The following is a 7,758-nucleotide window of genomic DNA, read 5'->3' on the forward strand; positions in this document are numbered from 1 at the left end:
ACCTGGGTGGCACAGTCGGTTAAGCGTCCGACTTCAGCCAGGTCACGATCTCGCGGTCCGTGAGTTCGAGCCCCGCGTCAGGCTCTGGGCTGATGGCTCGGAGCCTGGAGCCTGTTTCCGATTCTGTGTCTCCCTCTCTCTCTGCCCCTCCCCCGTTCATGCTCTGTCTCTCTCTGTCCCAAAAATAAATAAAAAACGTTGAAAAAAAAATTAAAAAAAAAAATGGGCAAAGAATTTGAACAGATATGTCATGAAAATTGAAGTATGGGTAGCAAAGAAGCATATAGAAAGATGTGCAACATCATTAGTCATTAGGGAAATGCAAACCAAAATCATATGGAAATATCAGAAAACATGTATTAAAATGGGCAAGACTGATAATATCATGTGTTGGGTGACCAAGTATAGATAGTTGAACTCTCATTCAGTGCTTTTGAGAATATGGCATGGTATAACCACTTTGGAAAAATAGTTTTGTATTTTTCTAAAAAAATAAATATATATCTACCATGTGATACCATCATTCCAATCAGAGGTATTTACCCAAGAGAAATGAAAGCATATATTCATACAAAGGTTATATACAAATTGCCATAGAAGATCTATTAGTAATATTAAAGAAACTAGAAACAATCCACGTATTCATCAACAGGTGAATGCATAAACCATGTAATGGAATACTACTCAGCAAGAAAAAAGAATCAACCACCAATACACATAATGACACGGATAAATCTCAAAATAATTATGCTGAGTAAAAGAAGTCAGACAAAAGAAAGAGTATAGAGAAAGGGAGAGTCAGAGGAAAGGTAAAAAAGGGGCACCAGAAAACTTTTGGGGGTGATGGATATGATATGTTTTTTTCTGATTGTGTAGATGGTTTCACTGGTGTTTATAGAAGTCAAAACACATTGAAATATCGAAATGTATATTTTAAATATGTGTAGTTTATTATTATATGTAAGTTATATCTCAACAGAGCTGGTAAAAAAGAAAGAAGAAAAGAAAGAAAGAAAGAAAGAAAGAAAGAAAGAGGAAGAGAAAGAAGAAAGAGAGAAGAAAGAAAGGAAGGAAAGAAGGAAGGAAAGAAGGGAGGGAGGGAGGAAGGAAGGGAGGGAGGGAGGGAGAAAGTCAGAAAGGAAAACGTTTAGCTGAGTTCTTGGTAATTTTAAATAGCACAGGTTTATACCTTGGTAAGAGTCTGAACTATAGCACAGTTCGATGTTGCCAGGTGAAGGTAGACATTTCTGCCTAATAGACAGTGAATTTGAGATTATAGTTAACATTTTCTTTTTGAAATCTGAGAAGGTGAACAGAATGCTTGGGGTGGACCAAGGAATTCCCTCGAGCAAAGTGAAGGCAAAGAACTTGTTTTCAATCTGATCCACCTGGCAAGTGAATGATTTATAGTAGTTTTTTGATTTTCTGGTGTGGAAGTATTTCACAGAGAAGCAGAAGTCCAAAGATGCCAGGAAAATGGCAGATAAAGTTGGTTTTCCCCCAGGAAGTATCAGAGACAGTGCCACTAAATGCTTTGTCTCTACCAGCATTAGGAAATGTGCTGGGGTGAGTCAGTCATGGGATTGCTTTTGTGCAAGTGTCAGGAAGGACATTAATACCAACATGAGCCTGTATTTTCTAACTAATCAGAATACAAGGCAGAAAGGTGAATGCCATGATCTTCTCTCTCCTTCCTTGGCTCAGCAGGCATTTGTCATCTAGCTTTCCCTCAAGGACTGATCCCTCAGGCAAAGTTGCTGGAAAGAAGCCATGTATTTGAAGCTCAATGAAGCAGTCTACAAAAGTCTTACAGAAAGCCAGTCATGGAGTGCTAGGGCAATCATAAAGGTTTTAATCAAAATATTTCTGGTTCCTCTTCCTTTAGGACACATGTAGAATTGTATTTACTGTCATTGGCACACAGCTCCCTTCCCGGCTGTTCCCTGGTCTATGACTACTTCTTCTTCTTCTTCTTTTTTTAATGTTTATTTTTTGAGAGAGAGAGAGAGAGACAGAGTGTGAGCAGGGGAGGGGCAGAGAGAGAGAGGGAGACACAGAATCCGAAGCAGGCTCCAGGCTCCGAGCTGTCAGCACAGAGCCTGATTCGGGGTTTGAACTCACAAGCTGTGAGATCATGACCTGAGCCGAAGTCAGATGCCTAACTGACTGAGCCACCCAGGCGCCCCTCTATGACTACTTCTAACCAATCAGTAGTAAATGTGTCATTTCTGGGCTAGCACATCTTAATTGCTCCCTGGCAGAGTTCTTTTTACTTTGGCTCAGAAATTGGCAATGCCAGAAATGGTGGCTTCTCACTTAGCCTGTTTCCGTATTGAGTGTAATGAGCAAGGTATCTCTTGCCTGCTTCCAATGACCATGTAGCATGAGCAAGAAAGAAGCTTTTATTATTTGAAGACACTGAGATTTTAGAGCCATTTATTAACACACCACAATTTTAGCTATACTGGCTCATTGTTTTAAAAGAACTTACATTTGACAAATTACAGACACTGATTTTCTTTCTCAAAGGTCATTTGTAGTAAGACATAGACTGAAGTAGAAGTAATGATCGATAGAAGCAAATTGATCCTATGTCCACAGACAGCATCCAGGATTTTCCACTGCATTAATTAGTTTGGAAAATGGAGAACTATTTCATTCATACATAATATAATTCACAGTTACCCCATGACTGTATTTGCATTAAATTCTACATCTTAAGCCACAGAAGCCACAGGTTTTACTAGAACTAAGATTTGGACAAGAAACAGGTATGAACAAAATGATGTGGGCTGCTGAGTAGTAGACCCTGAAAAAGTTTAATGCTTTAAACTTATGAGTAAGGAAAATAATGATGGGGGAGGTGCCCAAATCTTCACTGGTAATGTGAGATGAATTTTTGAGCAGGTAGTTTTCCCCTAAGGTGACCCACCTACTTCGGGGGATGACTGGGAGTCATGATCAGCCTGTCCCCCTTTAAAACTGAAAGAGTAGACCAGTATGAAGGTAATCCATGAGACTGAGAAGGAAAAAAACAAACAACGAAAACAAAACAAAACATGCAAAGTTTACATCTGTTACATATAGGCTGACATGAACTGAATTGCCTGTAGCTAAAATTAAAACAAAGTGAGTGTTTGATGATCTGGACTCAATCTCAAGAATAAAGTAGTTGTCTCAAGAAAGGAAGAAGACTAATATGACAGTGGCCCAAGCAAATCTCAACACATCTTTTAAATTTTACCATTATTGGCATTGGCCCATTCAAATGTATTATTTAATTCTAAAGACACAAAATAGTTCAGAAAGATAGCCTGAAGATTTTCTTTTTCTTTTCTTTTCTTTTTTCTATTCTTCCCTGAGACATGATGTTACGAATGCTCCTTTCAATAATTTGATAGATTCAAGCTCTGAGCCAGAGAGAGCATCTGTTAGAAAACATGGCAATATTCTTTCTATTTATGGCTCTTTCGGTCCAAACCACCACGACATCATTTCTGTTGTGAACCCCCATCCCTTGAAAACACAAATCACAATGATAAGGATTTGGAAGAAAGGAATTATGAAAATCACCCAACGCCTCCCAGCAATGAGAAATAACTCCTTCTGTTTACTAAATCCAGAGACTTTTCTTCATAAATAGTTCTATGAGAGTTAACCCTCAACATGGCTTGACCAAAGTGGGAAACTAAAACACCCAGTCAGAAATGACATTAAGGAACACATATAAGATGAGCCACTGCATTTAGAGCACATTTAATAACCAGAGAAGTTACTAACTGAAGCCAAACCTCTAAGTCTTCCACCTCAGAAAGATTAAAAGCTGACAACAAAAGTGATGTTCCAGAAATTAGACTGACATATATGGTAAGGACAGAAAATTAAACAGAAGACCATGCATGTTTCTAATCCTCTTAATGTTACTCAGCTCCCAGCAGCCAATAACTTGGGGTATGGGAGGGAATCAAAAGAAATTTTTGGATTTTTGGCTTTTTCAGAGATTAAGGAATTTCCATGCTCATGAAGTGGGTTTTCTCATCAACTCTAGTTTAAGAATTTAAGATGGCTAAGCTAACAAGAGGCAAAAATGAAATAGATCTACCTATTATCTAAGACTACTGGATCATAGATATGCTTACGAATATTTAGCAACTTCTGGGAAATAGTGGGCAGCTTATTTCAATACTGTCATCATTTAGATATCAGGATGGCAACTCTGAACTCTGAGTGCAATTACATGTTCTGGTGGCTTTACTGGAAAGAGAATTCTGTCCATTCCTCTGCACAGAGAGTCAGAGGAGGAGCCTGAATGTAGGAAACAAAAGTGACTTCATGACATATCTTAGGCAAAGAGAAAAAGAGACCAAGAAATAAGGGGCCCACAAATTATGGACTCAAGTCAAAGGCCAAGAAGAAAAGTGAATGAACATAGAGTTTGGACGATGTCTTTTTTGTTTTGTTTCGTTTTTGTTTTAATGGAAAGACCCAAGAGATCTAGAAGGGGATCCAGGCTACAAGCTATTGTGCTGTTCTAAATGATTCCCTGCTTTCACTCTCTCCTACTCTATCACCCTGGCCCAAAATACAGTCTACACTCAGCAACCAAAACAATCTCTTACAAGTATATATTATATCACATTACTCCTCAGCTGAAAATTCTCCAGTGGCTTCCAACTAAAAACACAATGGAACTTACCTTATAATACTAGAATATGGTGATTAATTTCACCCCCAGATATTGTCCTTCCTCATTTCTTATCACTCTTACCTTTATTCATTATGCTCCCATTACAATGACTTTCTTTCCAATCCCGGAACACATCAAACTGGTCCCTTTCTTGGGCTTGTCCTTGTCATTCACTCTGGTAGCAGAGTGTCCCTCCCAAATTCACATGTATTGCTTCATCTTTTTCATCAGTAAGTTCTTAGCTCAAATCTTATCTCTTCAGAGGGGGCTCTCTGCATGTTATATGCCACCTAGTCATTCCCTGTTGCATAAATCTTTTCATTTTCTTCATCATAACTATCATTATATTTAACTTTTATTAGTTAGTCTGTCTTAATCTGTCCTCACCCCAGCTCTAAAGTCAAAGTCCTGTCACAGGAGAAATCTGGATTGCCATTTACTATTACCCAGCTCATAAGAAAGAGCGTCTCACACCATAGACATGCAATAATTTTTTGAATTAATCCAAACATCTTTTGCTCAAGTTGTGTTTGGGGAAAACTACTAAAATCTAGATCAGCATAAAATGAAGTTGGGAAATTAATGAAACAGCAAACCAAGGAAATAGAACATTTCATTAGGGAAAAGTAATTGTCTTTCTTGTTTCAGCTTGGTTACATGTGAGATTTTCTGTTTCATGTTTTCCCTGTTTGAGAATCAAAAAATTAAATACATATAAGATAAAACAAATTGACAGCTTTGTTTTAAAAAAACTGCCTTTACAGTGAGTGACAAGCTGAAAAAAAAATTATACCAAGCAGAATTCTAATTCAAATGCTGTAACTCATATTTATAAAGCGCTTCCACTCTGCATTTTTCTAAAGACTTTCCAGCCTCACCAGAAACGCCACTTATTCATTTAAGCAAATGGTATGTGGTGATAGGGTTGGGAGCAGAGAACTTGACGTTTGAGTACTAGTGAGGCCATAGCTGGAGTCTCCTTTAATTTCACCCAGAGTAAAAGCTCTTTGTCTTGGCCAGAGGTACAGCCCTTGAATCTTGGCTAGCTGTGTACAAAAGGCATCTCCTTCTCACAGAGCAGGGATCAAGCCAAGGAAGGCAGTTGAGTCTTTAGTGATCTATCACACAGACACAGACAATTTATTGTGCTGATAAATTGGTATCATGTTCTTAGACAAAAGTCAGAATTTGTGTTGTGTTATTTGCAAAGACAAATAGATATTACTTTACACAGTAGATGTAGAGTCTTAAAAGAGTGCACACTTTTGTAAATAATGCTGTATTTTAAAAGTGTTAAAGGAAACACTGACAAGAAACTTTCTGGGAATTCTTTTCCAAAAGGAATACATACTTTGTAAAATGAATAAGGTTGCTTAAAATACCCCAGACTGGGTCAGTTTCGCTCAGAAATTAGGTAAGGTGATACTGGAATCAGAGCCTGCCCATGGATAAAAGTGAGAACAGATAACCTTAAAAGATGATCTTTTAAGTTGATCTAGGTTTTATAACTGATATACACAAAAATATGAATGTTATTTATGTAATGGATGCCCATGTGCTCTAAAACTCTATGCTTTATTTGGACTTAGCACCCTTAGACCATGGGTGAGGGTCCTTCTTTCCTACGTCATATGTTTAGAAAGCCTCATTTTGGCCTTCATCTGGTACCCCCACCCCCACAGGTGAGTGGTCTTAAGCTCCAAAGGTATGTGCCCATCCATAGCCCACATACCCCCTTCTAGACAATCCTATAGGTTCCACGGCCCCTGGATTTCCAGCCCAAATATCACTGACATTGTTTTCAATGCCTGCCTGGGTCTTTCCTCAAATCTGCCTTCCTGAAAACAGACCAAGCTGTTGCTGGTGAATGCAACTCTAGATGTGGGGATGTGGATAAAGCATGGAAAGGCTGCCTGGAATATGCAGAGGGCAGGAGGGTGAAAAGAAAAGGTCCATCAAAGTGGGCCCGTGTCCTGGGATTGGGCAGATTCTCTTTGTTTTGTCATGCTCTGATGAGGATCTGGCATTTTCAATCTTATTTAGGATTTATTTGGAAAGGTAGAGCATATTTTATGTAGTAGCTTCATAGCATGTCATGACTTGGAAATATTTACATATATAATATGGGAACTTCCATTTATATTCTTGCCTTGGGCCCTGCAAATGTTAGGAGGAGGACTCTTAGTGTTACTACCTTTGGAACTATATTAGATACTGAACTAGAAGAGGGACGTCTGCCACCAGGTGGCTGTGTATCTTTCTGCACATCTAGGAACTCTACCCTAGTGTGTCAATGCAGATACAACTGAGGGCAGCCCCAGTGTCCTCCTCACCTTGCCCACATGTGAAAAATGCATGTGGCTGCCTGAGAGAGATATAATATGCCAGGAAATATATCTGGGGGGCCCAAAGAGACTGCGGTAGGTTATAATATTAAAAAAAAAAATTGCTGCTTCTCCCTGGTAGAATCTTATCCTTTCCCACACCATTAAATACACTTGGACATGTGACTTCTTCTGGTCAATGAGATGTAACTGGGAGTGATGTAAGCACTTTCTAGCAGAAGCTTTATGACCTACTACCTGGTGCCATGATCTTTTCCTTCTACTGTGAGGTTGGCCAAGTCTTTGATAGGAGTTGCTCTTCAGACTGTGTCCTGGAATAAAGACTGACCTTGAATGAATACTGCTACTGACCTTTAATGAATATGTAGTCCAAGGAAGAGTGGATCTTTGCTGTTATAAGTCGTCGTGATTTGGGTTTTTTTGCTGTTGTTGTTGCTACCATTGCATAATTTAGCCCATCAATAGAAGTGAGTATAAAGAAGACGCACTATCCGAACTTCTTGACCAGAGGACACAAAGGTCATGAATGTCACCAGCAGATCCCAGTGCACAGTGAGTGCCAGGATTAACGTGTTATATGAGATCATGGAGCAGCAAGGATAGAGAATGGCAGGTGGGCATGTGGACCAAATATCTCTGACCTGATGCCTGGACCCTAAGTAGTACCAGGGAGGAAAAAAGGCAAAGGGACCAGGTGTAAAAAACTTAATTGGGTCAAAACTTCAG

General features: G+C 39.1%; 1 non-coding gene across 1 annotated transcript; it reads left to right on the forward strand.

Annotated features, from left to right (window-relative positions):
- Positions 1-2,822: 2,822 nt before the first annotated feature.
- LOC125913865 (U12 minor spliceosomal RNA) lies at positions 2,823-2,969 on the forward strand. The gene has a single exon (XR_007455143.1). It is a non-coding gene; the product is annotated as a U12 minor spliceosomal RNA (small nuclear RNA).
- The last annotated feature ends 4,789 nt before the right edge of the window (positions 2,970-7,758 follow it).

Source organism: Panthera uncia (genome assembly GCF_023721935.1).
Source record: "Panthera uncia isolate 11264 chromosome C1 unlocalized genomic scaffold, Puncia_PCG_1.0 HiC_scaffold_4, whole genome shotgun sequence".
NCBI lineage: Eukaryota > Metazoa > Chordata > Mammalia > Carnivora > Felidae > Panthera > Panthera uncia.